General features: G+C 39.9%; 1 protein-coding gene across 4 annotated transcripts in view; it reads right to left on the bottom strand.

Annotated features, from left to right (window-relative positions):
- The window catches only part of LOC126452539 (lipase 3-like), a 165518-nt gene extending 158316 nt beyond the window's left edge, over window positions 1–7202 (bottom strand). For 2 of the 4 annotated variants that reach the window (XM_050091100.1, XM_050091104.1), the window contains exon 1: window positions 7062–7202. The gene's annotated coding sequence lies outside the window, so the exon portion shown is untranslated. The remainder of the gene's footprint in view (window positions 1–7061) is intronic. The other 2 variants (XM_050091101.1, XM_050091102.1) reach the window with 2 other exon arrangements.
- Between the last annotated feature and the right edge of the window lie 18769 nt (window positions 7203–25971).

The following is a 25971-nucleotide window of genomic DNA, read 5'->3' as shown; positions in this document are numbered from 1 at the left end:
CCTTTATGACTGCTTCTCGCTCTTAATTTCTGTCATGTGCACACAACAGTTGTTTTCAAATTAAAAAACGTTAAAGTTCTTTCCTCAATAACACAGCATCACATAGCCGTTTTCAAACGTCTGGTCTTAAATCCATATTACATACAGTAATATGACACATTTCGCCTCATTATATAACTTTTATTTTGTTACATATTTCGCCTAACGAAGGAGAGAACTATGCGAGACTAGATGGCTGCCTTAGAAATCCAGCATTTTCCTTAATACGGTCTGAGGAAACTGGTGTTCGATTTATGTTCCCTCCCGAAAATGCTGAGAACATATTTTGCTACGTTCGGTCGGTTTCCTACCTTTCTTTTTCACAACATTCATCCAGTGAGATTTTCGAGTTGGACTGATAAAAAATCTAACGTGAAATGACAGAAACAAGACCACCGCAGTGAAAGTAAACACCGCATCCAAAATTCATATTTGTAAAGGAAAATGTCGCTTGAACAAGTCCACTTAAGGATTAAATGTGATTCCTTTAAACTTTAGAGAATGATTACAATTATTAGTACAGCCACAAATGACGCAAGCTGGCAATTTTGTTTAAAAAAACTCCACCGTAAGCTAATGTTTGGGGCACCTAATAAGGCTAACATCGGTTTCGTGACGTCGTTAAAAATATACAATATGCAAAAGAACCAAGAGTGAACTATAAGACTGGAAGATCATGAACAAAGTGATCGGATTCAAAAGGGTGTAAGACAGGGATATAGTCTTGTGCCTCTACTGTTCAATCTATACATAGAAGAAACAGTGACGAAAATAAAAGAAGATTCAAGAATGGAATTAAAATTCAAGGTAAAAGAATATCAATGAGAAGATTCGCAGATGGTATTGCTGTTGTTGTTGTTGTGGTCTTCAGTCCTGAGACTGGTTTGATGCAGCTCTCCATGCTACTCTATCCTGTGCAAGCTTTTTCATCTCCCAGTACCTACTGCAACCTACATCCTTCTGAATCTGCTTAGTGTATTCATCTCTTGGTCTCCCTCTACGATTTTTACCCTCCACGCTGCCCTCCAATACTAAATTGGTGATCCCTTGATGCCTCAGAACATGTCCTACCAACCGATCCCTTCTTCTGGTCAAGTTGTGCCACAAACTTCTCTTCTCCCCAATCCTATTCAATACTTCCTCATTAGTTATGTGATCTACCCATCTAATCTTCAGCATTCTTCTGTAGCACCACATTTCGAAAGCTTCTATTCTCTTCTTGTCCAAACTATTTATCGTCCATGTTTCACTTCCATACATGGCTACACTCCATACGAATACTTTCAGAAATGACTTCCTGACACTTAAATCAATACTGGATGTTAACAAATTTCTCTTCTTCAGAAACGCTTTCCTTGCCATTGCCAGCCTACATTTTATATCCTCTCTACTTCGACCATCATCAGTTATTTTGCTCCCCAAATAGCAAAACTCCTTTACTACTTTAAGTGCCTCATTTCCTAATCTAATTCCCTCAGCATCACCCGACTTAATTAGACTACATTCCATTATCCTTGTTTTGGTATTGCTATCCTGAGTGAAAGTGAAGAACAATCACAGGATATGTTTAATGGAATGAAAAGTTTAGTGAGCACAGAATATGGACTGAGAGTGAAACGCAGAGAGACGTAAGTAATGAGAAATAGTAGAAATGAACACAGCCAGAATCTTAACATCAGAAATTGGGATCACGAAGTAGACGAAATTAAGGAATTCTGCTACCTGGACAACAAAATTACGTATGTTGGACGGAGCAAGCACACTGGCACATTTGCTATTAGCAAACATAGGCCTCAATTTGAGGAGTAAATTTCTGAGGATGTACGTTTGGAGAACAACATGGTATGGTAGTGAAACATGCATTATCGGAAAACCGGAACAGAAGAGAATCAAAGAATTTGAGTGATGCTACTGACGAATGATGAAAATTAGGTGGACTTACAAAGTAGGGGACTAGGAGATTCCCCGCAGAATCGGCGAGGAAAGGAATATCTGGAAAACACCGCCAAGAAGAAGGGGCAGGCTGATGGGACTGTTAAGAGACCAGGCGATAACTTCTATAGTACTAGAGCAGTTGTCGTCAAACTTTTTTGCTCAAGGGAGAAAACTAGCAATATGATGTGGCACCTCGGGCCGCAGATTTCCAGGTCTTTTTATTAACTGCCAAACCACGTAAATGGTGTGTTATGAACCTCCAATACACTAGCTATAGTAAAGAAGCGAGAGGTTTACCACTGACTCTCTAGCACTTATCGTAAAAGACGATACAATTCGGACCACTACGCGTAGAATGTTCTCCGTTTCAGATTGTTGCCACCCTCAATAACACGTAAATTGTAACACTGGAAATGTCCGACGTAATGTTGCTGCGTTGTTTTTGTGAACAGATGGTTAATAACTGCAAATGGACTTACACTTAAATGTATTATGTAACATGAGACACGATCACAACTGTTTTCTACATGTTTTGAAAGTCATTTTTCTTCAACTCACTTGACTGAACTACAACAGCCTTAATTTTATTTCATATTAGATGAAGTACCTGGCACTGGCTATATATGTATTTATTCCAATCTTGTGTTATTCTGTCTCTTCCTTCCCTCACTCCCTGTCGTCCATATCGACTTTCCCTCACTCACCATCTCTTCACCCCTTTATCTCTCCATTTCGCACTCTCCCTGTATGTCTCCATGTCCTTCTCCCTCCATATTACCATCCCCCGCCCCAAAAAGACGTTGCCTTTGCTTACCCCACAATATTTCTTTACAGATTGAAAATAATATGTGTATCAGTGTGGTTGAAATCGATCCGAGGATTTAAGAGGAGAAGTTGAGGGTAAATACACACACACACACACACACACACACACACACACAGCTAATGACTAATTATTTCGTTTAACAAATATGTACCACATATGATTGTCTCTGTAATGCGCACTTTCATTCAAGATTGATACAATACCAGATAACTGGTACGAGGCACACGCACCCAGTTGTCAGTACTGAGAAGCAAACAAGAAAACATTTCCATTAATACGTCCCCTCCCACCGCAACGACAAATCCATCTGCCCCTGTATCAAGTGGCACCTGTGAAGGTCGCAGAACAACTTTACGCGATCCTACTTACAATTCTCCCAGTATATCTTTCATTTGACGAAGGAGACAGGTACAGCCGACAGCTGCAAACCATTTACTCTTTACCGGATTTGGATATATATCATTTATCGTTATTCAGAAACTGTAAACATTAGCACCTGTTAAAACGAAATAGTACTTTCGGAAACAAACCACTCGCAACTGTTCGATGTAGGTGACTCTTTCGCTAAATAACATTGCTGTGCAGTTGCTGACAACAATAAGCCATGCTTATGACACTGAAATTCTACAATACAGGAAAAAAGGTTTTTAAATACCCATCTGTCGGTTTGACAACTATTATATTGTGAGGGATATATTCGTAGGAGACATATGAGTAATTGAGTCATGTTGTCAACAATCAGCCAGTCTTCACAGGACTCGAATATTGAGACCGACTGGAATAATCGTTGTGGTAGCATGAGCCAAAGATGACATGTGCCATTCACAGACTTTCACAGAATGACTGTCACCATGTTTACATATGTTGAAAACTGCATAATATACAGCCAATCAAATTTCAATAAACTAGAAAAAAGCATACAGTGCATCTGACTAATTCATTCCAGTTTAATTATCTCTATGAAAATAAAATTCACATGACTTGCATAATATTACAATATTCATGTAGCTAGGCAGGAGCATATGAAGGAATCATTAGTAATTTTCAGCCTCTGACAAAAACAAATCTGAGATCAGTGTATCTTGTTCCTGATATTTATTTTAAAATACTTTCATGCAAGATGAGATAGGTGTATTATTAAAATATTATATTACATTATTCAAATGGCATCAAAAACTTTATTGTAATTGCATTAATCTCAAACTTTCAAAAATGTAGAAATAAATAAGAAATTTAAAAAATAAGAAAAGGACAGGTGCACTGCATATGCAACAGTCTATATAAGAAAGCTACAAGTCTCTTATTGAATCTGGTTTTTATTCATTATAATTGTAAAACAAACGCAAATACAAATATAAAATTTTTCATTAATGTGACTTGTGATTTTGAACATTTTTAGCTATGTCGTCTATATCTGTGTCGTTTGAGCTGCATACAACGCTCATTGTGTCTTCTAAATGATTGGACAATCAATTATGATATTTATTTTTCAGTTACTCCATTTTTGAAAATGATGCTTCACAAAAGTAATTTGAAGGAAATAATGTTAAAATGAATTGTGCATAGTCTCATAAAGTTTTATAATTGTTAGGCCCACATTTCCAAAATTCAGTGTACTGTTCTGCTTCACGATGTTCTATAAACAGAGCTTTAAGCTGTGTGTCATGCATAAGTTCAATTATTTCATTTTACAAATTACTTTTAGGAAATACAAATTGGAAGAATAATTTGAGATCATCGTGTCCAACATGCCAAGGGTTCTCTATGAGAATGAAACAGCTTTGAATAATTCTAACATCTACAAATCTGTTTTTTATTTCTTCCAAATAGGCTTCCAAATATTCTTTCATGTTTTGGTAAATAGTTTCGTTGATAGTTAAGCCTGATCGGAGCATAGCAACAATTGGCAAATTAGACATCTTTAACTTTGAGTTCATTTATATATAATTGCAATTTGGCTTCAAATGCAAATATTTTGTAGTCATTTGCCCAATTATCTTGTTTGGTCCTTGTAATTCCAAGTTAAGTGTGTTGAATTTTTGTGTAATATCGGTCAAAAAAGCTGTAAGTACCCACCATTCATCATCATCAAGTTCAGGATAATTTTTGCCACTTTGTTGTAAGAATGAAATAACTTCAAATTGACAAACAGTTCCAGCACTTCCCTTTGCTTAGCCATCTGACAGCAGTATGTAGGAGAATATCACTGTAACAAGCTTGCAATTCCTGCAGAAGTTCTTTAAATTTTCGGTGATTAAGCTCACAGGGACGAATGAAATTTATAACGCTTATAACTGTTTGCATAACATTCTTCAATTTGGTATTTGGAGTTTGACATGCCAAACTTTCTTGATGCAGTAAGCAGTGAATGGAGAGTAAATTTGGCAAATTCCATTCCTTCTTAATCAGTGCTATCAAACCACTGTTGACGCCTGTCATTGATAGACAACCATCTGAACATACTGATATTAATTTGGTCATAGATAAGTCATTTTTTTACAAATTCTTTAATTGCATCCAAAAAATCACATCCTTTTGTGTGACCTTCCATGGTTATAATTGCTAAAAAATCTTCCTCTATAACCCATCATTTGAGCAGTAACGCACAAATAATGAAAACTGAGCCATCGAACCTAAATCTGTACTGGAATCACATGCAAGACTGAAGTATTTGCATAGTTTGACTTTATTAATTACTGCCTAAAACATATAGTTTGAAAAATCTTCTATACGACGTCGACAGGTTGATTCTGAAAGTGTGACTTTATTTATTTCAGCTGATATTTGTTTCCTGCTGGAGCAATTTTGAAACAAAGTTTCAGAAACAGTGATCATACATTGTTTCACTAATTCAGAATCAATGAAAGCTTTCATATTTTTTGCCAGAATATTACGTACTTGGTATGATGCTCTTGTGACAGCCTCACTTTGCCCAACTGCTGCTAACATAACGTTTTGTTGACGACGAATGGTAGATTTTAGATGAGCAATTTTTTCCTTTCTTTCATTTGAACTCAAAGGAAAAGCTACTGTAAATGAATTGTGCTTACTTGTGTAGTGGCAAAATAAATTGCATCTCTTCAGTCCCACAATCGTACGCCGGCATATTAAGCAAGTAGCAGTACCTTCTTTGTGTCCACTTATAAAGCAAAATCCTTCTTCCCATATTTCTTGGAAACTTCATTTCTCTTCACATATTTTCCTCTTAGTCACCGTTCTTGAGGGTACATCAGACATTATCTATTCCATTAATAATTATATCCCAAGTATGAGCACAAATACACTCAATAGGTGACGAACGCTCAGGGGCACCGAAACTTATTTCACGACTGACACACTGACACGCCAAAGATAACAACGAGGCGTGCCGCCGCCGATAAACGAGCGGCCGTGGGCACGCGGCGCTTTTGATGCACGGCTCACATTGTTGGCTAGCAGGCCGCTCACGCCTTTAGCGCTGCGGAACACAGGCAAAAAAATGAAAGTAGTGGATAGTTTTCAATTACCAAATTACTTCCCCGACTTTAATCACAATTCTGCGCAGTTTCCGTAAACAAAACACCGTTACGCCAGACAAGTAGATAATTAATGTTACCCGTGCGAAGCCGAGGAGGGTCGCGGGCCGCACGAAAACGTGATCTGGGCCGAATGCGGCCCGCGGACCGCAGTTTGATGACCACTGTACTAGAGGGAGCCGTAGAGGGTAGAACATCTAGAGGAAGACAGAGAGTGGAAAACATCCGACAAATAATGGGGGGCATAGGTAGCAACTGCTGCTCTGAGATGAAATGGTTGACACAGGAGGGGAATTCGTGGCGGGTCACTTCATACCAGTCAGAAGAATGATGCTTTTGTTTCGCCGATCAGCGTTTCTGTTGCAAGTCTATCTTCAGGCTCTCAGCTTTCTTTGAAAGTGGCCGAAAGGTATTTGGCCGAAAGGTATTTGGCCGAAAGGTATTTGGCCGAAATATTGGGAGAAGAAAAAGAAATTTTACGTCTGCACGCCCGAAATTTAATGGATCGAGGTTCCACTGTACTTCACAGAAACGAAAGTAGTTTTTGTATTTATAATCGACGTCTAGTAAAACAAACACAATACGGCGTTACATTTCATTAGGTAAAAATGATTTGAAATTTAAACACTTCTACATTTAAAAGTTATTGCAAGCTTATTAAAGACGGCATCTCAAGCAAAAACGGAATGATAACAGAGACAGTGTCGATGGCATGGAACACAGTGGCGATGCAGAAAAGCACGTACTCACGTCTCTGCTGTGATGTTGTGACTCAGGCCGTCTTGGAACACTTACGGAGAGCGGTCGCCGTCTACGACTGGACGCCTGAATGGGCTACCTCCGCCTGACTGCGGCAGCGATGTAGCAGCGATCCGTTCGTCCCTGGGAGAGTCTCTTTCCATTGGCGGTCGCTCGGAGCGTTTAAACCCGCGGCCTCTGCGCTGCTCCAGTGGTAACACGTTCCTGTGAGCGGCTCTTCCCGCTCTTCCTTTATTCTACCTCTCTAATCGCAATGATGTCTCAGTTATACGCGTACGCTTTTTGTACAGTACTTACTGTACTGCCTAATATTTTCATCTGTTGTTCTTGTGGTCTTCAGTACGAGGGCGTGGGGCACTTACCATGCTGATCTATCTTGTACAAGACTCTTCGTCTTTGCATAACTACTGCAACTTACTTTCATCTGCGAGCCTTTGTCTCCCCCTACAATTCGCCCCCCCCCCGCCCCCACTTTCTTCAATTACCAAACTGACTATGCTTTGACGCGTCAGGATGTGTCCTATTCACCGATCCCTTCTTTTAGTCAACTTGTGCAATATATTTCTTTTTTCGTCCCAATTCGTTTCAGTAGCTCCTAGCTAGCGATCTCAGGTATCGCCTACAAGGGATTGCGGAGCAGCTACAAGTCGCCTACAACTTTTCTTCATTACCGGTTTCGATCGTCATATTGAGGCGTTACTCTTATAATTTCTACCTTTGGTACGTAATGCATGAAAGACCGACTAATTGAAAATAGAGGTCAGAGTATTACTTAGTACACCTTATGATGCAGTACGAAAGAGGTACGTAACATACATTTAATAATTTTTACCTCAAAGGCTCCCTCTTCTTATGGCTTTTCATCAGACGAGTGAGCAAATTGCTTAACCTGCTTGTTGGATGTCGGGGCAGCGATCGACTTACTACAATTCTCACGAAAAATATATTATGTGACTAGTGGACACTGGTCGGTACAAAATATCTCAGGCCACTTTAATTTAATTTAAAGAAATAAGTAAGGGGAGAATGCGATTAGTATTCTGTCGTTCGCCGTCCAACGATTCGTCACCTGAAATAAAACTTTAACACAATGAATATTATTTGCCTCAGAAGAATTCAGATAGGTCACAGAATTGAAGTAATTGACATGATGTCAGACGTTAACTGTAATCATTCAATTAATTTAGCATACAGTGTTAAACTTACATGTTGCGCAGAAAACATCTGAAAAGGCAGTCAGCTAACCAGCTCTAAACAGCAGAAGAGCGATTCTTCTTCTTTTTTCCCCCGCGATAATATTTTTCTTTACAAGATTTACACAGAATAAATATTAACTTGCCTCCATAAAATGTTATAGATGTATGTTTTCCCCATTAAGTTGGAGATTTCATGGATTTACCACTGAAACAGGGGTTCCTTCTAAAACGGTACAAATTTCAGTTGACTTTAAAAGTAATATTTCAAGACACGAGCATCTTCAAAATTTTGATAGCTAGCAGCCGCACTTCTGCCCTGTATACTGCCACATGCATTTAACTTGTGGATGTTGGCTGCTAAATTTATGAAAATTCCTGTGACTGGCGAGTGAAACTGGTAATAAAGGAAAGTAGTATGCTAACTGTGGCTACTCTACAATTTTATTTTACCACCTCATTGATTATCCGAGCTACCAATCCCATTTGCAGCTTTCTTTTATAGCACCACATCTCAAGAAAACCTCATTGATTATCCGAGCTACCAATCCCATCTGCAGCTTTCTTTTATAGTACAACATCTCAAGAAAACCTACATTCTAGATAAATGCTTTCACAAAATTTCCTGATCCTTAAATTTATTTTCAATGTTATCAAATTTGTCTTCTTCTTCTTCTTCTTCTTCTGCTTTTACGGCCTCATTGGACCACTTCAGTCAATCATTTCTGGTCCTCTTCTTTGGTATTTTCCCCTTCCGAGTGGCCCAGTATCTCTTCATTCGTTCCGATGCTTTTCGTCGTTCCTCATCTGTAAATACCCTTTTCATTGTATGTCGTTTGTCAATTTTTGGTTTAAATCTTATTTCTGTGTCCCTCAACTTCTTTAAATTTGGCGTTTTGTTCTGCAAATCATCCAGAGTTATTTCCAGTTCTTCCATATCCTCTCTTATTTCCTTAAGCCATCCTCCTTGTTGTTTCAAATTCCAGAGTTTCTCAATAATTTTCCTTGATAATCTGGTTTCTGGTGTCCTCAGAATGTGACCACAAAAAGAGATCCTTTTCTTTCGTATAGTATCGGTGATGGGTTCCAGTTCTCTGTATACCACTTCATTTGGAACTATCCGCCATTGCCCAGCTTTTTGATATTTCTTATTTATGCATGTTCTAGCAATTCTTCTCTCTACTTTTAAAATTTTGTCAATTCTGTTTTTCTGGGTGACTTTAAAAAGAGTTTCACTTCCGTATGTAACCTCTGGTTCAACCACCGTCTTGTAATGTTTTAATTTTGTTTTAATTGATAGGCATTTTTTATTGTACGTAGACCATGTTAGTTTTTGAGCTTTTATCATTTTATTAGTTCTTGCTCGCCATGCAGGTTTCTCGTCCAATTTATGTGTTATAATTTCACCCAGGTATTTAAATTGTTTCACTATTTTAATTTCCCTATTGTTCACTGTGATGTGATCTATTACAAGTGGATCCGTTACCATTATTTCAGTCTTTTCAAATGATATCTGGAGTCCTAATTTTTGTGCTATATTTTGTAAGCTTGTTATTTGTTTCGTGGCTTCCTGAATATTATTAGCTAGTAATGCTAGGTCATCAGCAAATCCCAAGCAATTTAGGTTTATTTTATCTTTCTTAGTTCCAATTTTAATATTCATAGGATTTTCCTTGTACCATTCTCTCATTACATATTCAAGAGCACAATTGAATAGCAGTGGTGATAAACAATCTCCCTGTCTCAACCCTGTTTTAATCGTAAATGGTTCAGATATTTCTCCTCTAAATTTTACTTTGGATTTGGTGTTTGTTAAGGTTAACTGTATCATTTTTATTAATTTAGGATGAAGTCCAAAATTCCTTAATATTTTCATCATTGAAGATCTATGGATGCAATCATACGCCTTTTTGAAATCTACAAAGGTTATGACTAGTTGTTTTTGCCTTCTTTTGTAGACATCCATAACTAACTTCAAGGAGATTATCTGTTCTGGGCAGCTTCTCCAGGATCTAAATCCTCCTTGATATTCTCCCAGTTCCAGTTCTAGTTGATCTTTACAGTGGTTGTATAGTATTCTTGACATGATCTTATACGTGCAGTCCAAAAGGGAAATTCCTCTATAGTTGTCTGGATTTGATTTTTCTCCTTTCTTATGTAATGGATGTATTATAGCAGTAGTCCAATTTTCTGGTAATTTCTCTTCAGTCCAGATTTTTACTATGCATTGGTGTAATGCTATCTTTACTGGTTCTGCTGCATATTTCCAAAGTTCAGCAAACGTTTGATCTTCTCCACTTGCTTTGTAGTTTTTGAGTTCTTTCAAAGCTCTGTAGACCTCATTAATTGTAGGTGGATTTATATTTTCTGCTGGTGTTTTAATTGGGGTTTCTGTGTTTATCTGAAGAAGTTCTGGGGGATCTTCACAATTTAGTAACTTGTTAAATGTTTCTGCTAGAATTTCTGTATTTTTACTATTGCTATGGGCTATGTTATTATCTTTATCTTTTAACATTAATGTTGGAGGATCATATCTTTGTAATTGTCTGCCAAATATTTTGTAATAGTCTCTTGAGTTTGTTTTTTCACTATTTGTTTCTATCATTAGAAGTATATCTTTTTGGTACTGACGTTTAACTCTCCTTATTATTATTTGTGTTGTCTTCCTTTGTTTTGTGAGTTCCAAATATGATTTTTCTGTTTTTTCATTTTGATGCCTTAACCAGGCTTGGTGTCGACCCAACACTGCTTCATCACATTCATCGTTCCACCACTGGTGTTTTTTCCTTGGATTTATAGGGGCAACTTGTTCAGCTATTTGTTTCAATTTGGGAATTATTTCTTCCAGATCATCTGTTATTTTTATATCCCTGGTTTGTGCTTCATAATCCTCATTTTGTATCAGTTTATGAGGGTCATAGGTTCTCTTCTTCTTTTGGTGGGATTTTTTCTTTGCTAATGGGGTTAATTTAATTTTAATTTTTATCATGTAATGATCTGATCCGGTATCTGTCCCTCTCAGTACTTTCACATTGTAAATTTCCTTGTGGTAATTCTTATCCATGCAGACATGGTCCAGTTGCCATTCTCCTTTTTTCCAGTCTGGATGTTTCCAAGTTTTTAGTTTACTTGGTCTTCTCTTAAAATACGTCGACTTTGAGATCATGTCATGGTTTCTGCAAAATTCCACTAGTCTTATGCCATTTTTGTTTGTTCTTCTTTGTGCTGTCCATTTCCCTATTATGTCTCTATATCTCTTTTCCCTTCCTAGCTGGGCATTGAAGTCTCCAATTAAAATTTTGATGTGATTTTTATTAATGTTATTTGTCGTTTGATCTAAGAGCTCCCAAAATTTTTCTACCTCTTCTCTGTGTTCTTTTTTATTATTTTTATCATTTGTCGGGGCATGGGCATTTATTATTGTGTACATTTTATTTGCAGCTTTTAGAGTTAATGTTGAGAGCCTGGGAGATTGTGCTTTAAATTCTATTATGGACTCTATTATTTTCAGACTCACCACAAATCCTGTTCCAAATTGTGGACACTGTTTCATGACTCTTTTCCCTGGTATTCCCTTATAAATCCTATATCCTTGTGACTCTATCGGCTCCTGATCAGTATTTCTCATTTCTTGAAGTCCGGTTATGAGAATCCCCTTGTGATGCATTTCATCCGTCAGAATTTTGAGTTTGCCTGGTTGTATGAGGGAATTTACATTGTGTGTCGCAATGTAGTTTATTTGTCCTGTCTTGAGTTTTGGTCGTCTGTCCGTTTTGGGTATTTTCAGATGCTACGACTCATCCAAGTTATCTTTCAGGTGACTGCCCACCGTATCCGAGTGCAGTCTTCCTTGGTTATTGCCAAGCGGTGGATTATTCCTTGAAAGATTTCCTTCCATGTTTGACTTTCAAAGGTAGTCAACCTTGTATGGAGCAAGCTCCGAGTTACAACTACGGTTGTTAGCCGTAGAGGTTGTTTAGTGTTTGGTCCACGAGAGCTATTTTATTTCGCTCAAGTCCGCCGGTAAACCGGTGAGGACCCCCCCATCCGCCACCTGGGACGCGCCACGTCGGAGTATCACCTCTCCGCCTGCTACGACACCGTAGTAGGTTCGTGGTTTGTCTTCTTCATAAATACTTTTCTTGCCATTGCCAGTCTGCATTTCATATCCTCTCTATTTCGGTCATTTGTTTTGCTACCCGAATAGCAAAACTCAACAATTACTCTTAATTATCTCATTTTCTAATTTAATTCTCTCATTATCTCCTGATTCAGTTTGACTGCATTCCATTAGCCTGTGATACGAATTAAATGCACTGAAATGAAATGAATCAATGATGAGGGTGAAATTAATGAAAATGCGATTAGATAAGCCGATATCACTGCAGGCCTTCCTGATGCGCTGAATTCGGAATGTAATGCTTTTAAGGCTACTACGTTCTCACCTATCCAGTAAAATTTTCAGCTGAGTGCAATTTATACCAAGTAACGGGTGTGCCGCACACGGTAAAAATAATTTGAGAAGAAGCAGTGCAACCGAAATTTTTACTGATCGGGTGATTTTTGTATTCTTCGGTGGTTCATTGTCTTCAGGTGTTGCACATTTTCTACTATGGTCAAGGATCCTTTAATAATTTTGTACTCATCACACGGGCTTTAACGTTCAGATTTAATTCATTGAATTATCCATTTCCTATACATTTCGAAGAATGCGTGATCTCTTTCCTTTTGTTTACTGGAATTAGCTCTGGACGTAATTACGTGTTCTTACTCTTACTCAGATCACTCTCATGCTTGGAACGTTACGAGATACATGTTCTCGCGAAAGCTGACGTCATTTGCAAAAATACACACTGCACAGATGAAAAATGAACATTGTTATACATCTAGCTTCCACTGTATCAATCTGTATTTTGAGTTTGCAGTTGATCACATTACAAAAATAGTTTTATACAAGCAATAACTTTTACAAAAGAAATAACTTTTTAAAATATCACAATTTCACAATCTTGTAACAAAAACTCTAGAAAAATTGTTTCATAGTTGAAGATTTCCAGGTACAGCCGTCACCTCCGTGACGGTAGAATTTCTACTACCCCATAATTGGATTCAAGGCGCCTGGCGTCTAGTCATCAGATAGAGCTGTTCTTAGTAATATTTGATTGTATTGTGGGGGTGGAGGGGAGGGGGGAAGTGGAGTTCTGCAACAAGACAGAAAAATGGTAGAAATACGTAAGCGCTGAATGTGACGAGGCATCTGGAATAATTTCATCATAAAATCGTAATACAGACTTGAAGGCTTTACTTGAAGTTATTTGATTCCTTGGGATTTGTCCACTGCACAAATCATTTTGGATAATATTTACGTTCACATGTTACTTTAATTAAAAGGAACACTACACACACTCTACCACAGTTAACAACTCCTATTATTATTATTATCGTTAATTCCCCATTAAGGAGAACGTTAAAACACAATCAATATTCACAATGACAATATGGTACATAAATTGGTACATTTCAAATTCATGGCACTTTTTTCTGTCTCTTTCTTTTCTCTTCCCAAAAACCTCTCATAAATTCACTGTGTTTCTTCTTCCTCTCTTCTGTCCACTTCTTTCCTGATTTCTTCTCTTTAGGTGTTACTTCGAATTTCTGTTTGTTGATTTTTTCTCTGTATTTTCCTCTGTTTGATATTTCTTCTGTGGAGATGTTTGGATTTTTGAGGTCTTCCATGGTTTCCTTTACCCAGTTAGTTTTCACCTTATTCATCACCACTATGTTAAAGATCTTCTTGGTCAGCCTATTTTCATTCATCCTATGAATGTGCCCATATAATTTTGCCCTTCTTTTTCTGATATTGTCTGTAATTGTCTCTGCCTGTTTGTACAATTCCTTTGTTGGTCTCTTTATCCAGATTCTCTGTCTCTAAACTGGCCCATAGATCTTTCTCAGAATTTTCCTGTCTTGCTTTTCCATTTCCTTGATTTTAGTTCTTCCTCTGATTACTGTTGTTTCTGAGGCATACAAGGCCTCAGGTAAGACTTCTGTTTTGTAATGTCTTAATTTGGCATTGACGGAAATATTTCTTTTATTGTTATGGTTCCATGTAAGTCTGTATGTTTTTTGTAGTTTTGTAACACTTTCTTCATTGGCTGTTGAATTCAGTCCTGTTTTCTGTATAATCTCTCCCAGGTATTTGAAACTTTCTACTTGTGTTATCTTTCCGTACTTTGTTATCAATGGGCTTCTGTCTGTAGATTTTGTGTCCACGTACTGGTTTTTTTCATATGATATTTGTAGTCCTGTTCTGGCTGCGATTTCATGCAATATCTCTAGGGCTTCTCTGGCTTCTTTTCTGTCATTTGTAATGATGGCTATATCGTCGGCAAAGGCCAGACATTTTATGTTGACGGTTCTATTTTTCTCTCTCCCCATCTTTACCCCATTGACTCCTTTGTCCCACGTCCTGATTATTTTCTCTAAAACAGCGTTAAATAAAATGGGTGACAGGCCATCTCCCTGTCTCACTCCTGTCTTGATTTCGAAAGATTCTGAGATCTCGCCCATGAACTTCACTTTTGACTTTGTATTTGTTAATGTTTCCTGAATTCGTTTTCTGGTCTTATTGTCTACCTTCATTTCTTCTAGTGTATTAAAAAGTGTTTCTCTGTCTATGGAATCGTAAGCCTTCTTGAAATCAACAAATGTTACTGTGGTGTTTCTGGACTTTCTCGTTGTTAATAATGTTCTCAGACACCAGATCTGTTCACTGCATGATCTTCCCTTCCTGAACCCTCCTTGGCATTCTCCGATCTGTGGATCTATCTGAAGTTCTAGGCGATTTAACAGAGCTTTTGATAGAATTTTGTATGCCACCGGCAGTAACGAAATTCCTCTATAGTTATTAGGGTCTGTTTTGTCTCCTTTCTTGTGGAGTGGGTGTATTAGGACTGACTTCCATTCTTCTGGTATCTTTTCTGTTTCCCAGATGTTTTGATTATACTATGAATTTTGAGTGTAATGTTTTCATGGTCTAATTTCCAGATTTCTGCAATCAATCCATCTTCACCTGGTGCTCTGTTTTTTTTCCAATGATTTTGTTATTTTCACGATTTCTTCATATGTTGGGGGTTCGGAGTCCCGGTTGGGTTCTGGTTTTGTAAACTGTAATCTCTGTTTTGGTTTATCACAGTTAAGTAACGCGTCAAAGTATCTGGTTAATATTTCACAGTTTTTCTTCGGATTTGTCTCCAGTGTTCCATTTTGTCTTTTGAAGCATAAGCTTGGTGGCTGATATCCTGTCATATTTTCTCGGAATACTCTGTAAAAATTTTGTTTGTTGTTTCTGGTGAAGTCTTCTTCTATCTCCTTCAACCTGCTGTTTTCGTAACCTCTTTTTTCTCTTCGGATTATTTTTGAAGTGTTTTTCTGTATCCTGTTGAAGTCCTCCCATTTCTCTTGTGTTTTATGGCTGTTAAATTTTTCCCAGGCTTGCATTCTGTCTTCTATGGCCCTGTCGCATGTCATGTTCCACCATTGGTGTTTCCTTTTTCTCGGTGGCTGCCTCAATTTTATCAGTTCTTTTATTTTTTTCTGACAGTTCTGTCCAGTTGTTGCTATTGATTTTCGTAATTTCTTCTATTATTTCTTTCTTGTTTATTTGTAGGTACTCTGGATCTGTTCTGAAAGGTCTGTTGGTTCTCTTGATTTGTCTATTGGGTATAAATTTTACTTTAATTTGGAGAAGGTGATGATCAGATTCGAAAACTCCTTTCCTTGTTCTATGTTCATTATTTTTCTGGTGTTTTTTGTGGATATTGCTACGTGGTCTATGTGAAATTCTCCTAGAGGATGGTTGGGGGATTTCCAAGTTACAAGTTTTCTGTGTGGTTTCTGGAATTGCGTTGACATGATTTTCAGATCAAAATTTCTGCAGAAGTTTATCAAGTTCTCTCCATTTTTGTTTGTTCTCATGTGGGCCGTGTGTTTCGCTGTCGTGTCGCGGAATTTTCTTTCCTTGCCTAACTGGGCATTGAAGTCTCCTAGTAACACTTTTAATGTGATTCTTGGGGATTTTGCTGGTAGTTTCTTCCAGATCTTCCCAGAATTCCTCTATCATCTCTGGGTTCTTCTTGTTATAATTGTTTGTGGGGGCATGTCCATTGATTAATGTATAGGCTTTGTTTCCAGATCTTATCGTGAGCGTCGACGTTTTTTTCTGATTTTGAGGTGAATTCTATTACGGAGTCCAGTATCGATTTATGTGCTACAAAACCAGTTCCGAAGAGTTTGAGATTTCTTCCTGGGATGGTTATGGCTGGTTTCCCCTTATACATTCTGTAATTTTCAGAATCAAAGTTGTTCTCATCTGCAAATCGTGTTTCCTGTATTGCCATAACTTTGATGTTGTATTTATCCATGGCGTTTGTTAATTGTTTCAGTTTACCTGGCCTCAGTAGTGTGTTGGTTTTGAGTGTTCCCATGTAAAATACTTTCTCAATCTTGAGGGTTTTTGAGAGGCTCCGATTCTTCTCTTCATGACATGCCTGATCCCCTGGAATCCGATGATCAGGTCTATTACCCAGTCTTACTGACTGGGGCCCAGGGTAGTGGATTCTTTCCCGTTGTTCTGTCATGATTATTGGTTTGTGTTGAGGTATTGGTGGTGAAATCACGAAGGATCTCACATAGTTTCGACTGGAGTTTTGAGTTCCAGAAGATTAACTTACAGCCGAGCTCACAGAGCCAACAGACGCTGACCAGAGTACCGGTGGCTGCCACGCAGACGTGTCTGGATTTTGGGGCTTCGCATGTAACCCTATGCAGGGGCCCTCACAGGGCGCTACCATCCGGAGCCAGATGGACCCAGGTTTTTTTTTATTTTTATTTTTTACGAGGTGTTACTCCTCCCCCTCCTCCTTCCTCATCACTTGCGAGATGAGGCCCCGGGCTTGGGACCGGCAGTGGCGGAGTTTTAACAACTCCTATATTGTTTACAGGCTATATCCCTAAATATTTCGTTTCATAGACGATTTGGATGTGACAGAACCACAGCCACAATTGTTAGTCTCATGAAAGGTACTTGAAGAACGCATTTAAAACGATCAAACTGAACCCCAAGTTATGTATATCATAAATTCAATATCGCATTGTGACAGTAAATGAAGCGATCAATACATTACGGAACGACGCCCTAAGTGGCCTATCTTCCACGGGAGAACCTCTCGTAGTAGTATTCCTAAATCTTATGCGGAAACATTGGGAACAATGAAAGATTGAACTGGAGATGTGTTCGGATAGCTCAGCGGTTGAGGCGACAGTTCGCGATAAGCAGGAAACCCGGGTTCGAGTCCTGCTTTGGCACAGATCTCAGCTATCACTATATATTCATTTTCATCTACGTCACCAGATGTGAAATTAAGTGTTTTTAAGAATAATATAGGCACCGTGTTTAGTTCATCAGGTAAAAGGACACTTGACAACAGGAAGGCAGACACATATAAACTTCCACATTCCTCCTGAACGGTTTACTGCACAGAAATGGGCTGGAGAATTTGACACTTGCCTCTAGAGAATCATCTAACAAGTTTCACAGAAAGCATAATCATACATCGGATTGATACAATATTAAACAAGATGGAACTGTGGCAGAAATCTAACAGTGACAAATTCTGAATGACTGAAATTCATCCCAAGAACGCTAAGGAAGTATAATTCACTCAGCATATCTGGAGAATTGCCCTGGAAGGCTTGTCGCATCCCGGCACAGTTTCCCTGGACCAATTTTTTTCTTTTGGCTTCGGTGTTATCTGCGGGCGAAATCAGGACGTTAAAAACAATACGGGTTTAGTTAGCTTGTCTTTCAACCCTTATAGCGGAGCTGAGAGGTAGGAGCTCTCCTTGGTTGGCATTTCTCGTCGAGTTAGCGAGGCTGATATGTTGAAGTAGTAAGTTGTTACTTTTAGTCAGTTTGTTTATTGTTCTAAGCAAAATATTTGGTTATTGTGGAGTCTGACCAAACCCGAATGTCAGATCCTTTCAGTAATCACTAGGAAGTACCTTTATTAGAGAGGGGTGCTTTCACTGCCACACGGTCTGCTAGCCACTGGCCACTTGGCGTGAAGCATAAATCATCGATACTTTGAAATAATTCACTAGCAGTCAAGGGTTATCTGCCCTATAGTATAGGAGACAAGTACCAATCAGTAATTTGTTCCTGCTCTTCACTGAAATTCCCCCTAGTTCTTTGAAACAGAGACAGGCAGTATCTGTTCACTGCTGTTTCGTTGTTGTCTTGTCCAAAGTCTGGTTTGATGCAGCTCTCCATGCTACTCTATCCTTTTCAGTCTTCTTCATCTCCGAGTAACTACTGCAACCTATATACTTGTGAATCTGCTTATCGAATTCATACCTCGGCCTCCCTCTACGATTCTTTGCCCACACGCTTCCCTCCGGTAATAAATTGGTGATCCCTTGATGCCTCAGAATGTGTCATACCAATCGATCCATTCTTCTGGTCAGCTTTTACCACAAATTCCTCTTCTCCCCAGTTCTATTCAGTACCTCCTCATTCGTTATGTGATCTATCCATCTAATGTTCAGCATTCTTCTGTAGCACCACATTTCAAACTTCTTGTCTAAACTGTTTATCGTCCATGTTTCACTTCCATACATGGCTATACTCCATACAAATACTTTCAGAAAGGACTTTCTGACACTTCAATTTATACTCGACGATAACAAATAAAACATCTTCAATGATATTTCAATGAATACTGAAAATTGCTACTTAACTTGTAGTTGCCATGTATCCATCGGAGTCTATCACCAACTTCTCGTAGTTGAAGTGTCTACTGCTCCACCTGGTGCTGCTGTGTAGCGTCAGTGCACTACGGTTGCCCGAATTGCTTGCTGAATCTCTACTCTGCTTTAATTTGCCCGTCTTTGAGCTTTTACTCCAGTCTGCATTGATTCTGGATGCACACGGCCCTGCGCAATACGTGTCGCCAATATTCCCTTGGAAACTTTCTTCGATATGTGATCGTCTTAATGTCTCTCATTCTAACGTTTACTAGAAATTCCTCCATTACGTATATCGGAAGGTTACCGCAAATGCCAGTGACCTCAATCCCTGTTGCCTTGTCGAACCGTCAAGAATAATCTTCAATGGCGTGTTTACGGAGAAGGAAACAGCTCTCGGTTGCCTTGGGACTCGTTGTCTCATTCTGTTTGTCGCCCATACGTTCCATGCACCTGAAAACCTGTGCCTGCTTCTAGTTATGATCTGTAATTAAAATTACAGGCTCATCCAAGTTGGTTTAGTGGAAGAGAGACAGAAAAAAATTTCAGAGAACAGATGCATGTGTCATCAAAGATTTGTTTAGTCATTTTCAGAAGGTCACAGACACACTGAAAAGAAAAAGAAAGTCCAAAGGGAGACGCTACAAGCAAGTCGTTTGCCGTGCATAGCGAAGAGCAGTTGTCGCAAATACACTGTCTTAACAGCTTGTCGGTCCACATTTGTAACTCAATGCAGAAGCGATTCTGCTTGCCACAGCTCTAACAAGTTCTTGGTAAGGTTACGGGAGTATAATGGTTGATCAAAAAGTAATACCTCCACCTTCGTAGCTCTTCAACAGTTGGCAGCATTGGTATGCGGCACATACTGGTATTGTGCCATAGCCTCTTCTCTACAGCTCCAGTTGGTGGGAAGCCTTAGTATTGAACGGTTGTGTTGTTACAGTGTGAAGTATGGAACCCTGCACAGACGGTCGAACAATGCGATTTAAGCAACGTGCAGTCATTGAATTCTTTACAGCAGAAAATGAAAGTAGTTTATGGTGATTGTGTTGATGTGAGTTCTGTGCATCATTGGGCGAATAAGTTTAAAAATGTTGAGGCGGGAACATCTGACCTGCATGACAAACAAAGAATTGGACGTCCTGTGACAGCAACCACCGAGTTTCACAAGCAAAATGTTGACAGATTGATTCAGGACGATCGTCGTATCACTCAGAGAGAAACTACAAGCCAATCGGCATTTCGCAAGAACGTGTGGGTCACATTATTGCTTTGCTTGGCTGTCGGAAGATCTGTGCACGATGGGTACCCCGGATGCTGACTCCCGAAATGAAAGCGCACAGACTTGAAATTTGCCAGGAATTCCTCTCGCGTTACGAGAATGAAGGTAACGCCTTTCTCCATTCAATTGTGGCTGGAGACGAAACGTGGGTACACCATTACGACCTGGAGACAAAACGTCAGTCCATGGACTCGCCCTAGAAAAATAAATTCAAGACACAGCCCTCAGCTCGAAAAATCATGGCCACAGTGCTCTGGGACACAGATGGTGTTATCCATGTCGATTTCCTTGATCGTGTAACAACAATAAATTCAGAGCATTACATTACAATGCTGCGAACTCTGAAACGACGGCTAACAATGGTCCGAAAGGAAAAGGGAAATGTTTTCCTGCAGCATGACAATGTGGAACCACACAATTCACGTGGCACCACAGCAGAGCATCAGAGACTGAATCTCACCACTGTGCGGCATCCTCCATACAGTCCAGATTTAGCACCGTCTGACTTCCATCTGTTCCCAATAATGAAAGACTATCTGCGGGGACATCATTATGCTGCTGATGAAGGCGTTGAGGAAACTGTGAGACTGTGGTTGCGGAAACAGAGTGTCGGCTTCTTCCGTGACGGCTGCAGCAAACTTGTTCATCATTGGCAGAAATGGATCCAATTGGCTGGTGATTATGCGGAAAAGTTAATATTGGTAATTAAAGATCATATTCTAAGGATTATTTCTGCGTTTGATATATTACAATATTCTCACCCTAACCCAATTAACGAAAGTGAAGGCATTATTTTTTATTCAACCCTCGTATGTAGCACCAGATGTCTGCACAATGGCTACGCGGGTCTCGTAAAAATTACGGGACTGTGGTTTGCGGGAGTGGTGCTACCACCCGATATCGTCCTAGATGTGTTCCATCGGTTCCAGATGAGCCGAGTTTGGTGGTCAACACATCAGTGTGAGTTCAATGTCATGCTAGAACCAGTGTAGCACGATTTTGCTTTTGTGACACGAACAGTTTTCGCGCTGAAAGAAGCGACCTCCGTCGTGGAATACACCAAGCATAAAGGCACAGGCGGCTCTCACAATGTTCACCTCGTCCACAGCTCTCAGGATGCCTTCTATTACTACCATAGGTCCCATGGAAGCTCATGTGAATGTCCCACACCAGGCCCGACCAGCTTGCGTCCTTGGTGGTATGCATTTTTCGAGGAGCCGTTCGCCTCGATGATGGCGTACCCAGAGATGACCATTGACAATAAATGTTGTTCATCTACACGGGCGACACGTACCCATCGATCTGAGGTCCAGTTTGGATGATCTCGTGCTTACTGCATTCCTAAATGTGCTTCGGAGCTCAATGTATGAGGCTATGTAAGAGGCTATGTAGGAATCAACATGGATTCCGGAAACAGCGATCGTGTGAGACCCAACTCGCCTTATTTGTTCATGAGACCCAGAAAATATTAGATACAGGCTCCCAGGTAGATGCTATTTTTCTTGACTTCCGGAAGGCGTTCGATACAGTTCCGCACTGTCGCCTGATAAACAAAGTAAGAGCCTACGGAATATCAGACCAACTGTGTGGCTGGATTGAAGAGTTTTTAGCAAAGAGAACACAGCATGCTGTTATCAATGGAGAGACGTCTACAGACGTTAAAGTAACCTCTGGCGTGCCACAGGGGAGTGTTATAGGACCATTGCTTTTCACAATATATATAAATGACTTAGTAGATAGTGTCGGAAGTTCCATGCGGCTTTTCGCGGATGATGCTGTAGTATACAGAGAAGTTGCAGCATTAGAAAATTGTAGCGAAATGCAGGAAGATCTGCAGCGGATAGGCACTTGGTGCAGGGAGTGGCAACTGACCCTTAACATAGACAAATGTAATGTATTGCGAATACATAGAAAGAAGGATCCTTTATTGTATGATTATATGATAGCGGAACAAACACTGGTAGCAGTTACGTCTGTAAAATATCTGGGAGTATGCGTGCGGAATGATTTGAAGTGGAATGACCATATAAAATTAATTGTTGGTAAGGCGGGTACCAGGTTGAGATTCATTGGGAGAGTGCTTAGAAAATGTAGTCCATCAACAAAGGAGGTGGCTTACAAAACACTCGTTCGACCTATACTTGAGTATTGCTCATCAGTGTGGGATCCGTACCAGGTCGGGTTGACGGAAGAGATAGAGAAGATCCAAAGAAGAGCTGTGCGTTTCGTTACCGGGTTATTTGGTAACCGTGATAGCGTTACGGAGATGTTTAATAAACTCAAGTGGCAGACTCTGCAAGAGAGGCGCTCTGCATCGCGGTGTAACTTGCTCGCCAGGTTTCGAGAGGGTGCGTTTCTGGATGAGGTATCGAATATATTGCTTCCCCCTACTTATACCTCCCGAGGAAATCACGAATGTAAAATTAGAGAGATTAGAGCGCGCACGGAGGCTTTCAGACAGTCGTTCTTCCCGCGAACCATACGCGACTGGAACAGGAAAGGGAGGTAATGACAGTGGCACGTAAAGTGCCCTCCGCCACACACCGTTGGGTGGCTTGCGGAGTATCAATGTAGATGTAGTAGATGTAGATGTAGAAGTTCGACAACGTGCGCTGAACGGCGGGCTTCGAAACACCTGTGTCTGCAGGAGCATTGTACTATGTCGTCAGATTTGCCAGAGATCTCTGCCTATCCTGCTTAACAGCGCCGCTTACTCTTAACGCCACCACGTGACAGCCAGTCTCACGATAGGGGTAGACACACTGTTCTCACTCATCGGTATTGTTCTAGAATATATGTCAACGTTGCACAGAAGTCATTTAGCGACTATTTTTCGAACATTGCATAGAGTCAGAGACGTCTATACTACAAATGATTCAACTGGCGGTGCCTAGTACCGCCCTCCCACCAGCTCCCATCTACGCAAAAATATATTATTCGTGTTCTCAGTTTTTCTGAATCTTCCTTCACCCCTTGTACAGCGTCTTCGTTTTAACTTGAGACAACTAAATATCTCAAAGACGACGCATCGCACGAAAAAATATTCTAGGTGAAAACTTCAACAGTAAACGCGATATCTTTCTGTGCTACAAGTGGCCACATCCTAACGACCCCTTCTGCTTGGAGGGGGTCAACTTTGTGTGTTTTTTTTTTTTTTGACTCAAACCATTATTCTCCATTCGCGGTAGATGGCGCTATAATAGACAAATATCAAGTGCGCTTGTTTCTTGCAATTAAGAACCAATGCGCCTGATTCTATCTTCCACTACGATGTAAATTTAAAGCTTTGTGTCCTAACGGTTGATACTGATGTTGAAACATTACTTGAGAGTTTCAGTTGTGTTTTTCTGCACAAATAATATGACAAGACATTGACATTTCTAGCAAATAAGCTACTTGTTTGGCAACGTAGTTTTATTTTTCCCAACGAGTTTGACTGCGGCTAGTTTCCAAACCATCGGAATGGTTGATTTCCGAGGCCTCCCTCAAACCCCGCCATCAGGCTGGTTGATTTCGGTGTGTGTTTCCACGCAACCGCCACAAGTCTCGAGCTGGTCGCCACGCTGCTACTGGCGGAATACAAACCACAACCATTGCAATGCGGTAAAATGTCCATGACGTGATAGTGACAGGTGCACCCGCCAGGATACGGATGGAAATCGAGTGCCCCAATGGTGAGAGGCAGGGGGTCTCACCGATATCAAGCAACCCGACGGGTACAGAAAACCATTACATGCACGTTATTCTTGGGTTACGCTAAACGTGATTTTTAACCAGACATTAGAACGCCTAATCATATTGTACTGTACAATCAAATTTACAACACTAAAACTAATTTCAGAAATAAACATCAACCGGTAGAACACAAAGTTTTACTTTTACATCTTGAATGAAATGTTGAAAGGAATGCGCCAATTCATACTTGCAGAAACAGGCACACTTGATATTTGTCGATTACAGCGCCTTCTAACACGAAGCGAAAATAATTATTTGAGTAAACCGTACGTACGTTTTGGTGTAGAATCAGAAGACGCAATAAAAATGGGGGGGTTCACATTTGAAAATACAATGCTCACTTCGCCCGCGCAGGTGGGAGAGGTTTTTAGATGGCGGCCAGTTGTATCACAGATGGATGACCCCTTTAGTGATATTAATTTCTCGCTTGAAATGTTCTTCGAGATGAAACTTCCTGGCAGATTAAAGCTGTGTGTCGGACCGAGATTCGAACTCGGGATCTTTGCCTTTCGCGGGCAAGTGCTCTACTGGCAGAAGTAGAACTGTGAGGAGAGGGCATGAGCCGTTCTTGGGTAGCTCTGATAGTTGAGCACTTGCCCGCTAGAGGCAAAGGTACCGAGTTCGAGTCTCGGTCCGGCCCACAGTTTTAGTCTGCCAGGAAGTTTCATATCAGCGCACACTGCGCTGCAGGGTGAAAATTTCATTCTGTTCTTCGAGATATTTACGCTGATCAGCCAGAACATTATTACCACCTACCTAATAGCCGGTATTGCACTTTTGGTACGGTTAACAGCGGCGACGCGACGTGGCATGGGGGCAGTGAGGCCTTGATAGGTTACTGGAGGTAGTTGCTATTACATCTGCACATACAGCTAGGGTAGGGTGGCGACGAGCTCTGGCGCCACGTTCAGTCACATCTCAGATGAGCTCAATTGGGTTCGTATCTGTCAATTTGGAGGGCCAGCACATCAACTGGAACTCGTCAATGTGTTCCTCGAATGAATCCATCACCTTGTGCCACGGACGCATTACCTTGCTGAAAAATTCCACTGTGTCGGGAAACGTGATCGTCATGAAGTGGTTTACATAGTCTGCAACCAATGTATGCAATTTTTTGGCAGTCGTGGTGCCTTTCACGAGCTCAACTTGTAATGGTTCTCTATTTACGTGACAATTACGGCACTCCAACCCCAGTTCTCGATACCAGTAATGTCGTACTACTTTTCTGCGAAGTAACAGACATATTTTTGTGACAATATTCACATTTGGTTTTATTAATGTATAGGTACTCCGATGTATCGATATATTACAGTGATATGGTTCTTGTGTGTACTCATTTCTGTGAGACTGTCATAATCTTTGACTTACTTGTAACCGTTTTGACTCGAATGCGCACAGAGCAGTCTTTGTTTCACTTTGCAGAAGTTAAGTTGTTATTTCGCTTTGTAAGAGAACAGCCCAGTCTTGTGTTTGGTTAAAGTGGAAATTAAATATATGAAGATTGATACAAAACTCTTTTCTTGATTATGTGATAATTAAGAAGAAGTATATGTGAATTTACAAGAAGCTTAATAAAAATGTGCATCGTGAACAGCAAGTCAAAAATTATTTCTACCATACCATTGTTCTGATGATTGTTTGATCATTAAGTATTTCCTGAAACCGTATTTGTTAGGTCTTCAAATATTGCTAAAATACAGATCTGGACCTTCTAGCAGTCAAAGTGGAATCACCCTAGAATCAACAAGATGAGCCATAACAACTTCGACGAAATCTACGTGGGGAACCTATTCAAGATAAGTGCCAAAATTAATGACTTTTTTGCAGTGACTTCATTATTTCCATTCTGACGATACTATCCACAGTCAATAACTTTGTTGTTGC

This window comes from Schistocerca serialis, unplaced genomic scaffold, assembly GCF_023864345.2.
Source record: "Schistocerca serialis cubense isolate TAMUIC-IGC-003099 unplaced genomic scaffold, iqSchSeri2.2 HiC_scaffold_897, whole genome shotgun sequence".
Taxonomy (NCBI): domain Eukaryota; kingdom Metazoa; phylum Arthropoda; class Insecta; order Orthoptera; family Acrididae; genus Schistocerca; species Schistocerca serialis.
This window is presented reverse-complemented; position numbering and strand designations above follow the sequence as displayed.